Genomic DNA, 20,199 nt, shown 5'->3' on the forward strand with positions numbered 1-20,199 from the left:
GCAGATGCTGCAAGCGTCTAGGTACAGACCTGGTCCTAATGCTGCTATGCTGTGTGCTGCAATGATGCCAGAAGAGTTAATACTGGAGTATCCTGGTGGGCGAAATAAGGCAGCCCTTCCCAGAAACCTTCTGCAAAGGATGGCAGAGTACCTCCATGAAAGCTTCCTAGAGATCTCCAAGGAGGATTCCCGGGCCATCCTTGTGCACATAAACAGTCTTTTTCAGAGAGCACCCTCTGCATAGCTGGAGTGGCTGCTGATAACTTCTATCCCAATGTTTTTATTCAGATTCAACATTAAAAATAATAGCATGTAACCCCTACAGTTCAATTGGAAATGTGTACTCACCAGAGGTGCCTTCCCTGGCATCACGCTGCACCGACAATTGGTCCTGTAAAGGGATGGGCTCCAGAGTTAAAGTTCTTGGCTGTCTGGGAGAATGGAACCTCCCCTTGCCTGCTGTGCATTCTCCTCCTCCTCTTCTTCCTCATCAACAATGTCCTCCCCCTCATTGTTGCCTGAGGTTGCCTGGGGCTCCTGGGAGGTATCTACAGAGTGTTTTGAGGTAGTGGGGGGGTTGCCACCGAGAATTGCATGCAGCTCCTCATAGAAGTGGCATATCTGTAGTTCAGAACCAGAGTGACTGTTCGCCTCCCTTGTCTTCTGGTACGCTTGCCAAAGCTCCTTTATTTTCACGTGGCACTGCTGTGTGTCCCTTGTGTAGCCCTTCTCCCCTATGCCCTGCACGATTTTGACATAGATGTCACAGTTTCTTCCGCTGGTTTGGAGCTCTGCCTGCACAGACTCTTCTCCCCACACAGCAATAAGATCCACTACCTCCTGTGTGCTCCATGCTGGAGCGCGTTTGTGGCCTTGAGCACCCATTGTCAGCTGTGCCGATCAAACAGGAAATGAAAATTCAAAAGTTCCCGGGGTTTTAACGGGGGGCAGCTGTTTCCTGAGTACCTGGCTGAAGTGCAGTGGAGTTGAAAGTGCTCTCCGGAGCGGTCACAGCGGAGCACTGCGGGACACCTCCTGGAGGCCAATTCATTTGAATCACACAGTGCAGTGTCTACACTATCCCTGTGTCGATGTGTGGATGCCAACTGAAGCACTACAACTCTCGCAGAGGTGGAGTATAGAAGTCAACTTTACAAGCCCTTTAGGTCGGCAGAAGGGACTCGGTAGCGTAGACACATACATTGTTAACTTGACCTAACACTGCATATGTCGACATAACTTTGTAGTGTAGACCAGGCCTTAGCATTTACTAGATGTTCTGTATTTCATCTTCTGCAATTAGACTTAAAAGTAGTAAATTAGGCTTATAAATTTCAGAGCTAATCATTACCATTACATATTTGAGATACCACCGGGTATTTGCAGTATAATTAATGATATGGTGACTCTTGTGTAGTGAATATTCACTGCATACAAGTATCCATCATTTTAATTAGTTAAGGAAGACAATCTCACTTGCTTCAATAAAACAAACTTTATTTATATGCTTATGAATAGACCATGAAAAACTCTCTGTTTTAAAATATCTTTCCAAGAAGTTGACTAGAGCTAGGTAAAAGTCAACATTCACATCTTAAATAAAAAAAAGAGTTTGAGCAGCTCTAAAGCTCGTTTTACTACATAATATAGGGAAATAAACATAAATCTATCCCCTGTATCCAAAGCATGGCAGACATCAACAAAGTCATCAGGGACAAACAAGGCCACCAACTAACAACAGAAAAAGAACAAGAAATGGGCTGGCTAGAGCATTTCAAAGAATTGATGAACAGGGAGCCACCTAAAGAGGAAGCAAACATCCAGGAGGCAGAAGAAGATCTTGATATCAACACAGACACCCCAATGAAGGAAGAGATCATTCAAGCCATCAAATCCCTAAAAAATGGGAAAGTTTCTGGCAAGGATAAGTTGAATGCAGAATTGTTCAAGGTAAATCCTAAATTAGCAGCATCTATCCTGGCCCCTCTATTTATATTGGTCTGGGGAAAGGGAAAAAGTGCCAGAAGAGTGGACCAATGGGGTTATAGTGAAGATACCAAAGAAAGGAACTCTCAGTGATTGTAATCACTGATATGGTATATCACTTTTTTTTATCTGTGCCAAGCAAAGTATTGTGTAAGATCATAGTCCAGCATATATCAGAGACAGTTGATAGCATTCTCAGAAGTGAGCAAGCCAGTTTTCGGAAAGGGCGTGGATGCACAGACCAGATCTTCACTCTACGAGACATAATAGAACAATGCTTAGAATGCAACCGTAACTCTACATAAACTTCATAGACTTTGAGAAGGCTTTTGATAGCATCCACAGAACCAGCCTATGGTGCATTCTGCAGGCATATGGAATCCCTCTTTGTATAATCAACATAATCAAAAGCTTCTATTTCAACCTTACATGCAGTTGAAGTCAAAACAGGAGTACGTCAGAGGTGTGTCATGTCTGCAAACCTCTTCAATATTGCCATCAACTGGGTAATGCAGCATACAACAGAAGACATGCCAGGAGGCATTAAATGGATACCCTTCTCATCCCTTGAAGACCTGGACTTCACAGATGATCTCTCTTCTATCACATAGCCAACATCATATACAAGAAAAAACAACTCGACTCAACGCATTCATCCAGCAAATTGGACCGAAAATCAACCGCAATAAGACAGATATCATGACCTTTAATATTACCTCACCATCACCAGTATGGATAGAGGATTATGTTCTCACCAATGTGGAAACATTCACATACTTGGGTAGCATCATCAGTCAGGAAGGTGGAACAAGCCAGGACATCCAGAACTAAATCAATAAAGCCAGGAACACCTTCAGGAGCTTAAATAAAGTTTGGAAATCATCAAAATACAACACCAAAACCAAACTCAAGATTTATCAGAACTGCATACTTTCAACATTACTTTATAGTGCAGAATGCTGGGGAATGAGAAAGTATGACACGTCCAAACTGTCTTTATTCAATACAACCTGCCTCAGAAAAATCCTCCGTTATCTTTTGGCTCAGAACAATCTCAAACCAAGATCTATTGACACAGTGCAGCCAAGAGGATCTGAGCACAATCATTGCCAGGAGGTGTTAGAGATGGATTGGTCATGTGCTTCGGATTAAAACTGATTCCATCACCAGAGTAGCAATAAGATGGACACCTGAAGGCAAGCAAAAATGAGGCCTCCTGAAAACAACATGGCAAAGAGCTGTGGAAGCCAAGCTGAAAAACCTGGGGCACAGCTGGGGAGCCATTTGAAAGACTTGCCAGGAAAGGGTAGGAGTGGAGGCACTCCATCACTGCCTTAAATGCCAGAGGTGTAATGGGAACATGATGATGACCATGATCCAAAGTATGTATTTCACACTAATCTAAAATATGGTATCCTAAAGCAAATCAATATTTCAGTGTAACTGATCAATCCATCCAAAGCAGATGAGTAATTGTGTAAGATAATAGGTTTCTAGCGATAGCCATTCAATGGGAACTGAGGGAAAGGTGGCAAAATTCAGTTATCATATTCTGCTTCTCAGCATCAGGCTAAAGTTTTAGGTAGAATCTTCAAAAGCACTGAGCATTGGCTTAACTCTGCTCCCATTGAAGTCAAAGGGGGTTTTACCACTGGGCACAATCAGGCCAGCACTGAATGGTTTGAAAATCCCACCCTTAGAAACTTTCAGGCTGAAAAATGAAATGAAATCCCATGTTGCTAATTCTTCCCTAACCTGATCAATGGAGAGATGTTGGAGGGATGAAGGTCCTCCTGAAACAACACATTGCAGTAGCTGTGTCTTATCCATCAAGCTTCAAGATATAGGAGGAAAAAGTTCTGTGGGTCTTGAGATTAAATATCTGCTGAGCTGCAGCTGAAAAAGGTGAAGAAACAACAACAACAAAAATCTGAGTGAAGGCTCACTGAAGAGGAGTTTTATTAACTCTAGTGTTCTGTTGATCCCTGTAATCTGACAGATCAGAGGGGGAGAATTTTTCCTTGTGTTATGCCTTCCTTTGTTGATTCATGTTCAGATCCTGCAATCAGATTAGTGTGAGGCCTGACCAGACCCTTTCGTCCCCATGGATCCCCAGTGACTTCAGTGGAATAAATGTACTGAAATAATCTATATTAATATAAGCACCTTTATACTGGTATAACTGTGTGCACATTTAGGGTTTGCACCAATTTAAGTATATTGGTTTCTAAAATGGTAGTTAAATTAGTACCAAAATATGTGAAGATCAGCTCTTAGTGGTTAAGTGTAGCTACTACTATACTGTAGTTAAAATTCAAAAGTCAGTTTTTCAGCATCACACAAAGAACCCTGGTTAGTAACAAATAGAAAATTGCTAGAGCAATATGCTTTCTCTGGCTATTCTGAGACACGTTCCCAAAAGTTATATTCTGTGGGTATGACATACTCAAAGAGGATGGTTCTAGTGTGAAGTTTTGGCACTAGGTAATGCTTTTGTATATTGTGGATATCACTAGCAGAAAGCAGTTACACCTAACAGTGATTTTGGAAGATTCAGGCAGAACAGATTTTACTAGTGATGTTTGTCAGATGCACTCTGATACTACTAGACAAATATAATAAGCTTCTACAAAGAGCAGTATGGTGGCTGTTAATAAGTATTTCTCCAAGGTCTAACTCCTGATCATTCAGATGAACAGAAACATCAAGAAACATCTTGCAATAGTGCCCTCTGGTGACTTCTCATATTGTTACAACTGGAGGGTTCTTCACAGAAGGAAGGCATCTTGTGTCTCCATTTTAAGCCCATTCCTCAGCGAGCTACCATTCCAGCTGTCTGCATCCCAGTGCCTGTCAGCTTAACTGAAACATTCTCAGTGGTTGTCACAGGCGATTCATTACAAATCATTTACCTTATTCCCACACAATCATGATTTGCATCTCAGCCACAAAAGTCTTGATTCTGATTTGTTTCTCCTTTATGGCATCTTCTTCCTTTACCTCCTTGGACATTTCCTCTCCAGAATCCTCTGGAATTTTTCACCACGTTTTTCCAAGAAGTTGATACTACACCACCAATAGGGCTACATATAGGTTGGCAAAAAATGGTTGCATAATTCTCCACCAGTGGAAGAAAGGTCAGAAATTGAAGCAGAGACAGTGTTTTTTACCACTGTGTCATCTAAGCTTACACAGATGAAATGGTGATAAAACACTACCCTCTGTCTGCTACAGCTGCTATCATCAGCACAGACAAGGACTGAATGTTTGCTTTCCAGTTACTGCTGATGCTGTTGTTGCTAGCTGAATTTACGAGGTTGGTGTTGGCAGCTTAACTCTTCATCCATATCCCAAGGCTGGGAAATTTGCCACTGGGATATTAATCTACTTTTAAATTAATTCCTTATTAACTCCCTTTGGTTTAGTTCATCTTAGATTCTTGGTTTTGGGTATTCAGTTCCTGAATGCTGTCTGAAACCTCTCTCACTTGATAACTTTCTTCACAGACTTAAAGGAGTGGGAAAATATGTACTGCTCACAACTAGACCAGGTCTGGAATTTTTCCGCTAAACCTGTTTTTTTTTTTTTTTTGTATTTTTGTTGGAAAATGCCAATTTGACAAAACCAAAGCTTTTTGTAGAAAAGGGTTCATTTGGATGAGTTTCCTATTTTTGGGGGGAGAAAAAGTTTTGAAATGATCATTGTCCTTTTTTAACACATTCTCTAAATGAAAAGTTCTATTTTTGGTTTGAAATAACTCTTTGTTTTGAAATTTAAGTTAATTTATAATTAAAAAAAAATACAAAGGCTGAAATCAAAATGAGACATTTCAAAATTACTGAAACAAAATGTTTGTTTAGATTGACCTGTTCCATACACACACTTTTCCCCGCAGACCAAATATATATAATTTCCTTGGTTTAGGAAAAATTTCAAGGTTTTAACTTTCCATTCTGATCTAGAATGGACATTTTAAAAAAACTTTGAACATTCTTGCAAGATGGAAAAACATTTCCCACCGAGCTCTACTGACAGCCTCTCTTTGGCTGAAATCTCAGTTCTGCTGTCCTGTCAGAATCAGTGACGTTGATAGTCCTCCTCTTTCAATATGCAGTATGGCTGGCTGGGAAACAACAATGAAGTTTTGCAAAAAAATCTGAGGCCTTGAAATTTGTTTTTATTCCCAGGCGGAATGGGAATGAGACCTTTCAAAACTTTCACAAAAGCCCATGAGCGAGAGCGCACCTCCTTACATTAAACTAGCCAGTAGGCTGGCAGTTAGGGTTCCTGTCCTGAACCTGGGTCTCCCACATCCCTGATGAGTGCCCTGTTAGCTATTCTGGGTGATTCTTGCACTCCAACTCCTAAAGGCGACTGATGATGACACTTTAAGTGGCTGTATTGGTCTCTTTCCTTAGGCTGAGTCTGGCACATCAAATACCCTAGGCTCGTTCCATACAGATGTCTGTGTACATGACAGCAGAAAATCAGAGGCTTTTATAGGTCATTGGGTAGGCTTAACCTTATTTTTAACCTGAAATCTTCCTCATTATCCAGATCTGTTATTTTGCCAACTCAACTGTTCATAGAAATCCTTTGTGGCTTTTTCATTCATACATTTCAATGCACATGCTGCCCCTAGGGCTTCAGCTCCAGACCTCTTAATTAACAATTTACATACATTCTCAGAATTCCTTTGAGTAGCATCCAGTTAGGACTTAAGCCAAGTCTTTACTCTCAGGCCTTGGCTACACTTACAGATGTACAGCAGTGTGAGTTAAACCCGCCTTCGTACAGCTGAGATGGGCAAGCGCTGCAGTCTGTCCACACTGACAGCTGACAGCGCACTGGTGTGGCCACATTTGCAGCATTTGCAGCGGCACTGGGAGCGGTGCATTATGGGCAGCTATCCCAGCATTCAAGTGGCTGCAACGTGCTTTTCAAATGGGGGTGGTGGTGGTGGAGTGTGACAGGGAGCGTGGGGGGAGAGAGAGTCGGTTTTTGGGGGGCTGAGAGTGTGTCAGCGAGCTGTCTTGTAAGTACAGACCCCTCTCCCTCCCCCGCCTCTCTCTCTCTCACTGAAAGCAAATGGCAGCTGTGTCTTTTTTTCTCGTGGACGAGATAAGCAGCCGCTCGCTGAAATGGACCCCAACCCCCCCCCCCCCCCCCCGCCGCCTGTCTCTTCAAGCAAACATTAGCTGTCAGCACTCCCAACGGAGCCCCCCTGCCTGCCTCTCACTCGTTCAAAGCAAACGGTAGCTGTGTTTGTTTTTTTGATAAGCAGCTCCCGAAACGGAGCTTTGAAACGGCACTTCCGCGTCCGGAGTTCACAACAAAACAAGAGAGGACGCTTCAGTTACAAGGATTATGGGACGTTTCCGGAGGTCAATCAGAGCGCAGGAACTTAACTCCTCCTTCACGCTGACCTTGGGGCGTCTCAGCCACTGCGCAACAGCCGTTATCCCTCTCGGGGAGGTGGAGTACCAGGAGCGCTCCAGCCAGGGAGTCAGAGCGCTCTACGTGCCTTGCCAGTGTGGACGGGGAGTAAGGGAGAGCGCTCTGGGAGGCTTTATTGAGGTATAGCATGCAAGTGTAGCCAAAGCCTCAGTGAGACAGTTAACCCGGTAGAAACACATTATACCTGTCTCTGTATATCCTGTGTAAAGGTTTTCAGTGGTTTCCACATACTTTTCCATTAAATAAGCCACATCATAGGGGTTAGATTCGGTAACTAACTTGGATACTTTCATGACTTTTCACTGTTTCCATAAGAATCATAGTTAGGAAATCCCTGTCCTGCAAAGCATTACTGCTGTAATGAAGCCACACTACTTTTATTTTTGGCATTTTAAACAATATTTTATTGTATTGGCTCATTTCTTCAGATAGTGATGTTTGGAGAACAAGGGTTTTATTCATAGTGCAGTTCACCTGTTGCCTAGCAATGTGTATACCTGTGTTAGAAATAGAAAACTCTTAATATTCTCCTGGATGGCTGACTTAGTTCAAACAAGCTTTTCTAGAGCCTTTCTATATTTCTCCCTCACTCTGAGTTCTGCTTGTATTGTGAGGGTTTCATTCCTTGTCATTATACATTCCTAGTCTGGTTCCTGCCATAAAAATTAGGAGCTTTGGACAACTTTAGTAACGTACTATTAAGACTTTGAGCTCTCACTATGACTAGGCTCGTTGCTCTGCATTCTCAGCATGACTATCTTTATTCATGTTGTGGTCAGATCCAGTTTGTCCTCTTCAGATAAGCAGGTGGCTGCTTCTTACGTCTGATGGGCCTACAGGTATGAGGCCTTGGATAATTCAGATGTCTACATCAAGGACCTCCTAGTTCTGGTCTTTCCTGGGCTGAAATCCTGGCCCCACTGAGGTCAATGCCAAGACTTCAAAAGATAAAGATTTTATCCCTTTTGTTCTCTGCATCTCTCTAGGGGGTATTCACAAATCCTTGTTGGCTCTATTCCTCTGAGGTGCTTAGGATAGTTAATAATTCTCCACTCTAACACTTTCTAGGCTGTCTTAGGTATCAAAAGATGTTTCCTTAGTGCTGGATATCTTTCTTAATGAGCTGATCTGTTGCCTGCAAGTCATGGAGGTAGAAGTTGGGAAACTGAGTCATAAGTCCACCCAGTTGAGGCTTAAACAGTTTTCATCTTTATTTGTACAATTTCAGACAGAATTATTGTCACCTATAGTGTCTGGACATGCCATTTTATGGCAGACAAATAATAACAGACAAGACTGAATTCGGAAAGGGGCCCAAGTTACCACATTCCAGGGAACCAGGAAGTCCTTCCACCTTCCCTGATGCCTTGGTGGGGTCCTTCAGTCTCATCCTTCAAGTTCTGGTTCAGTGTTTCCCCAGTTTGGGCCCATGTTCATTTAGGTCTTTTATATATTTCTTCATTACAGATCACTTAATCTTTATCCAACTGGATTTTAACACATCAGCCCTTTGGGTTTTAGGTAACCTGTACATTAAGCATGTGCAAACACCCAACTTCTGTATTTTTTTTTCTGCTGCTTTTGCAGAAACTGGGTCATGTCATTTTGTCTCCCTGCCCTAGGTCTTTTCAGAAAAAGGGATTTTTATTACAGGATTGTGCGTTCTTTTTTTTTTTAATCTCAAAACATCCAGCACAATGTTGCCTTTGTTTGTCAGCAATAATATCATTTTTGAAGCAGATCATCAACCCTATGTAAAAGAAGAATTGGCAAAAACACTCTTATGTCAGCAAGGCCTTGGCTGAACTGTTACCTCACCTGTACTCATTCACTGTCCAGAATTACAAATCCTTAAAATATGACTAACAAAGCTTTTAATTTTACTATTTGGCAATTGTTCATTTTTATATTACATTATTATTGGTCAGTATACATTATCTCTTTAATCTATTTGTGGAGAAGAGTTTGGAGAGCATGCTACGATTCTTTAATGTCAACAGGTTTTATCTTATTTAAACATGGGTTTTTTTATTCAAAGTCCAGTTTTGTTTGTGAATCTACACATAAACTTCATTGGAAATTTCCCTGGAAATGCATTTTGAGAAATGTCTCTATTTTAGGGCCTTGACATAATTGCTTTTAATGGTACCCAACAAGGCAATACTTTTGTTGTCTCAGCTGCCTGCTTCCTAGATGGCGTAATTGTGATTGTCTCTAGTTATTTGTTCTTCTTTTTTTCCCTCCCAGGTGGTGCTGATATCAGAGCAATACAGGTAACTTTTTTCCCTTCGCTTGCTTATGTTTTAAGGCTTGCTTAAAATTTCCTCTCTCAGTTTTGATGGTTTGTTTTTTAATTCTACTTTTGTTCATCTTATAGGTCAGAGTAATTTCCTTTGCCAGCATACAACTCTCTTAGCCTAATTCTTCTCTCATGCTACGTAAATCAGGAGCAACGGCATTGTTGCCAGTGGAGTTACACCAGTTTTACATTGGTGTAAGTGAGAGGAAAGTCAGGACCTCTGAATTTTAATGAGTTTCTAAACTTATCCAAATAGGGTACTCTGTACTAGTCTGGAATATGATAGTTAAAGGGACTAAAAAGAGACAAAGGATATTGAATCAGTGGCCTCTTTATAGGATTCTCAGAATTTGTACAAGGTAGCTTATAAATAAAAAAATCTTGATGCTCATTTTAACACTTTGTTTTATGGAAATAAACACCACTCCCATCCAAGATGGTGATTTCTTCCCCTCACATAAAGCTATTTGAATCACAGCAACTGTTCAGATACCCTCATAGGTACTCAAAAATCCTACTAGTTGATATTCTGTAGGGCACTACCTGTTTTATTTCTCCTTTCTAGAGTTTTTAACCATTGACCCCCAGGTGAAATAGCACAGACAAACTCCAGCCACATTGCAATATACAGTAGAGGAGGAGATTTTTTTAAATTTATTTTAAAAATTCAGTTTAAAATATGGTGGTACAACTTAATTGCATGTGTTTTTCATATACATATCTCATCGTGCACCATTAAAATCATGGCAATACTACCATAAGAAAGTGGGGACACCCTACAATGTATTCACTTTTACACTCCTAAATGGGAAAATCCTAAAGGCAGGTATTTTGAATTCTACATTTCCAGATGCTTCTGCAGTCCCCAGATAGCTGTGCATTGTTTAATTAATCGTCTCCTAGACTTAGCACAGACATTCTTCAATTTCAATTACATCCCTTCACACAACATTTAATTTAAGAGGCCAGTAAATTCCATGTAGGGTTTTCCAGACATAGCCTCCAGAAATTAAATTTAGCTTGTCATACATCCAACACACACTGCCCCAGATTCTGATCTCAGTTACACTGATATAACACTGGAGAAAGGCCATTGAAATCAGTAGAATCTTATTTTTTGGTGCACCTCTTCCATATGCCAAGAGTGTGTGTGTGTGTGTGTGTGTGTTTGTGTTTGTGTGTGAGAGAGAGAGAGAGAGAGAGAGAGAAAGAAAGCTTTTCCCTTTCTAGATGCATTTCAGCTACCACATCACAGCTAGCTGGGGAAAATGCCCAGCCAGAACTTGGTGGTGCTGAACAAGCAGGATGTCCAAGGTGGGAGCGAGCCACTCAACCACTTTGGACGGGCGGGGGGCATAATGGGATGGGGACTGGTGGGCGTGCATGCACAATAGAGATCTATGGGATAATGAATGGTAGAGAGGAAGTCAGCTGGGCTCTCTTACATTTTCCACTAAAAGTATCAGAGCATACCAGAATTAAATGATGGCCAATGGAAAATGTAGTGGAGAGAAGCAAATGCTTTTCACACAACATAAAATTAACACACTTAGTTCACTACCATTGGATATTACTGAAGGAGACCTTAGTATTATATTCAAATATGGATTTTAGAGAGAGGAAGACTCTGAAATTTCATTAGCGAAGATAAAAAATTATAAGGGTTGTCAGTCTAGAGGCTTCAGGGCGTACATTGTTTAATAGTGAGTAGGAATAAATTTCACTCTTCAATAACCCCATATGGTATCACACAGCTGTTATTATTTGTTGTCACAATAGTACTATTGTGCTAGGCACTGCACACAAAAAATAAGTGATACTCCTTGTCCTGAAAGTCTAACTCTGGGTCTTGTTTTACTAGAGTGAAAGTGGGAGGAGAAAGAGAGGTGCAAAGAGGAAGGATGGTTCAGTGGTCATTAGCCTGGGAGTCAGGAGGCCTGGTTTCAGTTCCTTACACTGCCACAGACTTCCTGTGTGACCACGGGCAGTTGCCTAGCCTCTGTGCCTCAATTGCCGGTCTGTAAAATGGGGATAATAGCACTGCCTTCTCTCAGAAGAATGTTGTGAAGATAATTCTGCTAAAGACTGTGTGGTGTTCAGCTCTCATGGTCGTGAGCCCATATAAGTAGCTTAGGTAAAGAGACTTATCCAAGGTCACATGGCAAAGCCAGGGATAGAACCCAGGTATTTTGACTCCAAGCCAGTGTCCTGTCTGCTACACCAGTGGTTCTCAAAGCCGGTCCGCCACTCGTTCAGGGAAAGCCTCTGGTGCGCCGGACTGGTTTGTTTACCTGCCGCGTCCGCATGTTTGGCCGATTGCGGCTCCCAGTGGCCGCGGTTCGCCGCTCCAGGCCAATGGGGGCTGCGGGAAGGGCGGCCAGTACATCCCTTGGCCCATGTTGCTTCCCACAGCTCCCATTGGCCTGGAGCAGTGAACCGCGGCCAGTGGGAGCCACGATCAGCCGAACCTGCAGACGTGGCAGGTAAACAAACCAGTCCGGCGCACCAGGGGCTTTCCCTGAACAAGCGGCGGGCCGACTTTGAGAACCACTGTACTACACAATATTGACAAGTGAAGTTAGGTCCCTCAGTGTGTGATCTTATGTGTACCTCTGAATCATTTGGCATTGACCATTGTAAGATAAGATACCAGCTTTGATGAATGATTTGCTATGATCCAGAAAGGCAATCACCGAGTTTCTGAATGGGGCATTTGTTAACCTTTTTTTACTTTGCCAGAATATAGAAGTTTCAACATAGATTGTTCCCAACAAACCTGTTTATAGAACATTCCTACCAAACCAGCATCTTTGTGGTACTGTGGGTGTATGTTACTGTACAGTGTCATCTTCCTTTGAAAAGCAACACAAGCCTCTTACAGAAGTTTGGCTACTCTGCAATGTGCTCTTTGTGGGAGGCAGGGGCAGGAGCAAGTTGTGGTTCAGTGTTACACAGATATCTAAAATGTTCCCCTATAATGGTTTTGTCGAGATTTTGTGATCTCTAAGTTTGAGAAATAAGATGCTCCTGGCATTGCTGTAATTTAACGTATGTGGAAAAATTCAGGTCTGCTGGGGCATTATAAAACATTTATCCTGCAAGCCTAATCATGTTAAGCACCAGCATTGAACAGACTCTGCATAGCTTGGCAGAATATTCAGTACCTCTTAACAAAGGCTGGCATTAGGCACTGTATCTGCTGTGCGACGTTTCACTTAAGCTATACCTGATCTAGGTTTTCCAGGTTTGTCTACACTCTGCGTCAGTGCACAGCGAGCCAGGGTATGAATCTGCAGTGCACTAGACTGCTGCACACTAACTGGCTGTGTACACGCTGGTGCCGGGCACTAAAAGTTCCGTAGTGCACTTTGACGTTCTGCTCTTTCACAGGGGAGGATGTCAAAGTTCAGCATGGACCTTTTAATGCCAAGTAGCAGGGACCACCTAGCCATTTAGTGCGCAGCAAGCAAGCATGTTGTAGATTCACACCCTGACCTGACCTAGAGTAACTCACCATGGAGGTCAGAGCTGCAGTGAGCTGTTCACCGTGTTTGGACTCTGGACATTACCCCATGTAGGTTTGCATGAATAATGAACACTCTGCTTTCGTCACCATTCTCACTCCTACCTGACATGTCACTTCCTTGGTGTTGAATATACCTAATCCTTTTTACGGAGGCCTTGTCTACACGTAGAGAAAGGGTTGTTAGAATAGCTATACTGGCAAACATTCCCAGCAGAGACTCAAATTATACAGAAAAAGAGTTCTGTTGCTAGCATAGCATAAATAAGTTTCCTGACTGGAATAAGCTATACTGGTAAAAGGATTATTTTGCCAGTAAAACTGAATCTAGACTGGGGCTTTTGCCGGCATAGCTATGTCACTTATGGGTGTGATTTCCCTCCCCCTACATCGTCTTAGGCACTACAGTGTAGACCAGGGCAGAGGGAGACTGTAGAAACTATCGAGGAAAGCACTTGTGTTGTCCCACTTGGACATTGTTAATCAAGTTGGTGTAAAGAGACAAGACCGTCACCTTGAAGAAAGCACTAGAAAAGGCTGGATTTTTCGATGAAATAAATTCTATCATCTGAAGCTGAAAACAGGAACCAGAACTAAAGGGGACAAAAGATATGTTTATTTTGAATATTTGAGTTTATTGTAGATAAAACGTATGGATAAAGAAGAGGGGTGGTGCAAGATCTGCAGCAGGGAGAGGGAGAAGCAAGAGCATGTTTTTAAATTAGTCTCTTTAAAACATTGCCAATTGTCTTTATGCAGTGTCTAAAAAAGAACAGCAGCAGCCTCTGGAAGCAGCATGAAGCCTGAAACTTGCAGGTTTAATGATTCCCAGCTTTTAAAAAGAGATAATTTGCACAACAGATTTTCTAAGCTGTCATATCAGTCTAAGTTCTGTGACTTCAAATGATTTCATGCACTGAAGTTTGCTAATCTAAAGCATGCCTTTTCTGTAGTTATTCAGGGGGTGGAGGATTCTCTTCCCCAACTCTGCTAAGGGTCCCCCGTTCTACCTGTATTTTCTAGCACATATACAACCTGAATCTCTTGCTTCGTCTTATTTATCCCTTCAGTTTTCCTTGTTCTGTAGTTGTCCTTGTCTGCTCTCTTCCCTCATCTTGTCCCAATCGTCTCATTTTCTTCTCTCATCCTACACTCATCCCCTTCTAGTCCAAGTCTCCCTATAGCAAGTCTTAACACTCTCAGTGCCATCCACATCCCCTCACTTTATACTGCTCCATCATGACTTGTCTCCAATCACTTGTGGTGCATCTTATCATATTTTAGCATCCAATGGGGCACCCTACATGTATGTGTTGCCCTCGGAGTCAGAGCTCGGGCATTCTCTTCCCCTGCATTTTAACTTTTGAAAAGTTAATGCGGTGTTTGGGTCAGCTGCCAGAAAAAGTGGAAAGCCAGGCTTGTTAAGGCACAGGGCTGAGGACCCTGTGAGACTGGTGGGTTGTATAATATCACAGAATCTGAACACTACATCATAAAAGAGACGAGGATTAGTCAACACATCAGAACTAAGTTTTGAAATGTTTATTTTCAGGGGAGGTCAAGTGATTGGAGACAGAAGGATGTGGTGTGAGAAGCTAGCCAGGCGTACATCAGAGTCTCCATGCTAAAAATGGCAGCATTGGCATTGACCATTGCAAAACAGGGAAATGGTACAACAAAGGGACTACAGGAACAAATAAAACCAGAGGCATCTACATACCAGGGTTATCCGTCGCAGGATAGGCCACTAAAATAATGAGGAAAATCCTGAATTAAATATGATTTCTTCAGATTAAATTAGATCTCTGATGGGGGAGCAGGGAACGAGGAGGGGAAAAGAAGACAACTAAAAGCATGAAAACTAAAACAGTTGAAGAAAACTCAAATATTCTGAGGATGCAGGCTAAAAGCCATTTTTTTCTCATTTTGATTATGTTCATGCAAAGTATCTCATTGCTGTCAGTGGAATTTTACACACAGAGCTACTCCTCTGAAGTAACGTGTTAGAATTTTCACTTGCAAAGTCCATATGTCCCAATGATTTTTGCAGGTACTAATACTGGCATTTGTGTGCACACAAGGGGTAGAATTTTTGAAGTGTAGGTGCAGATGTTTGCACTTGGAATTTGTGAGTGCATATATGTAGGTGGGCAGTTGTGTGTGCACTTCTGAAATCTAGGGGCTGAAATTATGCCCTGTATCAAATATATCTGTAGCATCAGGGTGGGTGCCTTTCACAGAGAGAGACAATGCCCTCCTTAACACTGAAACCAGGAAATGTTGCAAAGTTTTGCAGCTGTTTAGGATTAAAACCTTATTTATTGCTGGTTACGAGTGCTTTACACAGTTGAAAACAATCAGGTTGACTACAGTGACGGTAAATTGAAGTCCATTTGGATTAATGCTGGTTAGAAGAGCTCTGGACAGTTTAAGCAGATTACTGAATTTCATCCAGAAGATGAGAAGTTAAACAAACCCAATGGCTGCTCCACCATGTAGAAGCAGATACAAGTATTTGATGGAGTATAGTGAAGTTATCTGAGCATTGGAGATGGTTGGACTGGGAGAAAAGTTTCAAAATAAATTCTGTACCTATTGTGGTACTATACCCTATATTCTTCAGGGATATTATATGATTATGACATAATCATAATATTTTATGCAAGATAAGTCATTTGAGGTGTCATTGGAAAGGTTATGATTTACTGAATATGATTATCCTATTTGTATGCATGGGTTTTTTTTATTTGAAGTTAGGAATATTGACTATACGTCTGTATTACAAATGTGTTTACACCTGGGGAACACCAGTGATAAGCTGCCAAAATCTTAACAACGGGTTCCCTCTTCACCCCACGAGGGGGTCGTTGCCCACCTCGCCCCATCCAACCCCCCTGCATTCCTTGACGCCCCCTCCCCCAGCCCCATCCACCCCTCTTCCCTGTCCCCTGACTGCCCCCAGAACCGGGCAGGAGGGTCTCATGGGTCACCGTAGTGGGTGCCCACCCCAGCCCTAAGAGCCAGAGGAATCTGCTGGGGGGGGAGGTGGAGAGTCCCGGAGGTGCTTACCTGGGGCAGCTCCCAGGAAGCATCTGGCAGGTCCCTCTGACTCCTAGGGGTGGGGGAGCATAGCTGGGGGGAGCAGGGGGAGCGGCCGCTCCCCCACTGATCACATCAAAAGTGGCACCTTAGGCGCCGACTCCCTGGGTGCTCCGGGGCTGGAGCACCCACGGGGAAAATTTGGTGGGTGCAGAGCACCCACCGGCAGCTCCCTGCCCTGCGCCCGGCCCCAGCTCACCTCACCTCCACTCCACCTCCTTCCCTGAATGCACCGCCCCGCTCTGCTTCTCCGCCCCCTGGCTTCCCGTGAATCAGCTGTTCGGCGGGAAGCCGGGGAGGGCTGAGAAGCAGGCGGCAGCTTCCCGCTCAGGCCCAGGATGGCGGAAGGCGGAAGTGAGCTGGGGCGGGGAGCGGTTGCCCTGCCCCCTCTCCCCCCTCGCAGATTACCTGCTGCGGTGCAGGCGGCCCTCCTCCCACCCCCCACCCCCTGCCCCAGCTCACCTCTGCCTCCCTGGGCCTGAGCGGGAAGCCGTGGCCTGCTTCTCAGCCTGCCCCGGCTTCCCGCACGAACAGCTGATTCGCAGGAAGCCTGGTGTGGGGGGCAGAGAAGCAGAGTGGGGCAGCATGTCCAGGGGAGGAGGCGGAGAGGAGGTGAGCTGGGGCCGGGGCTGGGGGTGGGGCGGGGAGCTGCCGGTGGGTGCTCTGCACCCACCAAATTTTCTCCTTGGTGCTCCAGGGCTGGAGCACCCATGGAGTTGGCGCCTAAGGCGTCACTTCGGGCCGGTTAAATTTAGAAGCCCTTTTAGAACTGGTTGTCCCCCGCGGAACAACCGGTTCTAAAGGGCTTCTAAATTTAACAGCCGGTCCTAGCGAACCGGTGGGAACCGGCTCCAGCTCACTACTGGGGAACACCCACTAGATAAGATGCTTTCATTCTGAAAAGCTGGCTAGGAATGGCCCATTCAGGTTGAATGGCCATTAGACAAAACAATAGGCCTTAGAAGAAGGCTATTTCCCACCTGGGGGCCTTCCTGAGGATGCTGCAGACAGCCTCAGACTCATGGCTGCTGTGACACTACAGGGACATGTGACCAGGTCACCTGGTGCTGGACTCCATCTTGCGGTATCAGTGTTTTTCCACTGACTGGCATGGGAACCAAGCTTTGAAACAAAGGGTTCCCACCATATGCAAAACTATTTAAGGCAGGGGAGTGACATCATCATGGTTCTTCACTGACTCCCCACCCAAACAGACTCCTGGAAATACCTGAGGAACAAAGACTAAACTAGGGGAAGAGGTGAACCCAGGCTAAAGGGATTTTTAGCCTATGAATGGAACATCTGGGGATTCTGAGCTGTCAGCAATTGCAGCTTGCCCCTTAAGAATCTGCAGCCTGCTTGTATCATCGCTTAGGGTGAGGATCTGCTCTTCATATCCAATCTCTTTAGTATATTAAGCTTAGATTGTATTTTTATTTATTTGCTAAGTAATCTGCTTTGAGCCGTTTGCTGTCCCTTCTAATCACTTAAACTTGTTTTTGCTTTGTCTAAAGCGGGTGTGTGGGAGTTATAACACAGGGCAGAAAGTTGTATATTTCTCTTCACATTGAGGGAGGGGGCTGAATTTAATGAGCTTATGCTGTACAGTTCCCTGTGCAGTGCAAGACTGTATAATTTTTGTTTTACGCTGAAGAGGAGGGTGTGTACCTGAGTAGCTGGGAAGTTCCTTAGCTGCAGCCTTCCCATGCAGAGCTGGTCATAGTGTCTGCATATAACTGCAGCTGGGTGTGTCCTACCTGTATGTGTGCTGGTGAACGTGCAGGCTGGAGCCTTGGAGAGGGCTTGGCAGGGTGGTCACAGCAGTCCAGTGTAAAGGGAGCCCAGGCTGGTGGGTCAGGGGGGCTCAGTGGTCTCCCAGTTCCAGGTGGCACCCATTCCACTTATCAATACATTTGCTTCTGTAGGAGTGGTAGTGGGAACACTGAGTATGTATTTCAGAAGTACTAGAATTTATTTAGTCTTGCCGATTACATCTAAAGGCTTTTGTCACAGCTCTTGTAGGGCTCCCCCTGGCAGGACACTCACCAAGCTGTTGTGCTTGGATTGTGGTATGCTGGACCTGCGTGCTCCTAAGCTTCACTTTGTCTGAGTAGGTTGCAACACCGTCTCTTCTCTTGGCCTCTCTGGGTATGTCTACACTGCAATTAAAACTCTGTGGCTGGCCCATGCCGGCTGACACAGGCTTGGACGAAGGGGCTGTTTAATTGCAGTATAGATGTTTGGGCTCAGGCTGGAGACTGGGCTCTATGACCCTGTAAGGTGGGAAGGTCCCAGAGCTTGGCCTGTAGCCCAAGACTGAACATCTACACTGCAACTAAACAGCCCCTTAGCTCAAGTCCTATGAGTCTGAGTCACCTGGCACAAGCCGGCCATGGGTGTAATTGCAGTGTAGACATACACTCTGGCACACTTCCTGGGGCCAGGTTCTGTCTGTTACCCCTTCAGAGAAATGGGACCTTGTGGCCCAGCTCTCCCAGGACCAGTGCTGACCCCATACCGACCAGTGGCTTAAGCACACCCTGCCCAGAGCTCCAACCTTGTGGGCACCCATAGGATAGTTGAAAGCAAAATACCAGCAGACTTCGCAAAGGGTTCCTAAGCATAATTATTCATTTATTTGTATGTCACAACAGATCCACAGATCTACCCACACTAATAGGTACACCTACACCCATTTCCCAGCCTCAGTCTCCTCACCACTCCTGAGCATTCTTTGGGCTTAGAACAAAGTCCTCCCACCTGCACATTGTTTCTGTTCCAAATCATGGAGCCTCTTTCTCCACTGCAACCCATTATCTTCTTCCTCAGCGGGTCCTGCAGTTAAAAATAGCACCCCTGTGCTCTGAATGCATGCCCATTTCCCTCTCTCCTGCTCAAGCTTCCTATGGGTCAGAGTCCCCTCCCCACCTTCTCAACCTTTGCAGTTTTACAGGGCTGCACCAACATTTAGTTTTTCTTCTGCCGCTGGGGAAAATTCCATGGTACTAGACCAGGGGTGGGCAAACTATGGCCCACGGGCCGGATCCAGCCTCTCAGGTCTTTGGATCCGGCCTGAAGGATTGCTCCCCGTGGTGCCGTAGGCCCCACGCTGCTCACAGAAGTGGCCGGCACCACATCCTTGCGGCCCCGGGGGCGGGTGCAGAGGGCTCTGTGCATTGCCATTGCCTCCAGGCACCGCCCCCCGCAGCTCCCATTGGCTGGGAATGGGGAACTACGGCCAATGGGAGCTTTGAGGGAGGTACCTGGAGTCGTGGCAAGGGCAGCGTGCGGAGCCCTGTGCCTCCCGGTCCCCTAGGGACCATGCAGGGACGTGGTGGGTGGTGCAGCGCGGGGCCAGGGCAGGCATGCAAGGAGCCTGCCCTGGCCCCGGTGCGCACCACTGCCACCCCGGAGCCGCTTTAGGTAAGCGGCGCTGGGCTGGAGCCCGAACCCCTCCTGCACCCCACACCCTTCCTTCACCCCAACCCCCTGCACTGAGCCCCCTGCCACACCCCACACCCCTCCTGCACCCCAGCTCCCTGCCCTGAGCCCCCTCCCACAGTCCGCACCTCTGCCCTGAGCCCCCTCCTGCACTCTGCACCCCTCCTGCACCCCAACCCCCTTCCCTGAGCCCCCTCAAACACCCCACACCCCTCCTCTGCCCCAATCCCTTGCCCTGAGCCCCTTCCTGCACACTGCGCCCCCTCCTACACCCCACACTCCCTCCCGCACCCCAACTCCCTGCCCCAGCCCTGCATACAATTTCCCCACCCAGATGTGGCCCTTGGGCCAAAAAGTTTGCCCACCCCTGCTCTAGACCCCCAGCCCCCTTCAG

Source organism: Chelonia mydas, chromosome 3 (assembly GCF_015237465.2).
Source record: "Chelonia mydas isolate rCheMyd1 chromosome 3, rCheMyd1.pri.v2, whole genome shotgun sequence".
In the NCBI taxonomy this organism is placed as follows: Eukaryota; Metazoa; Chordata; order Testudines; family Cheloniidae; genus Chelonia; species Chelonia mydas.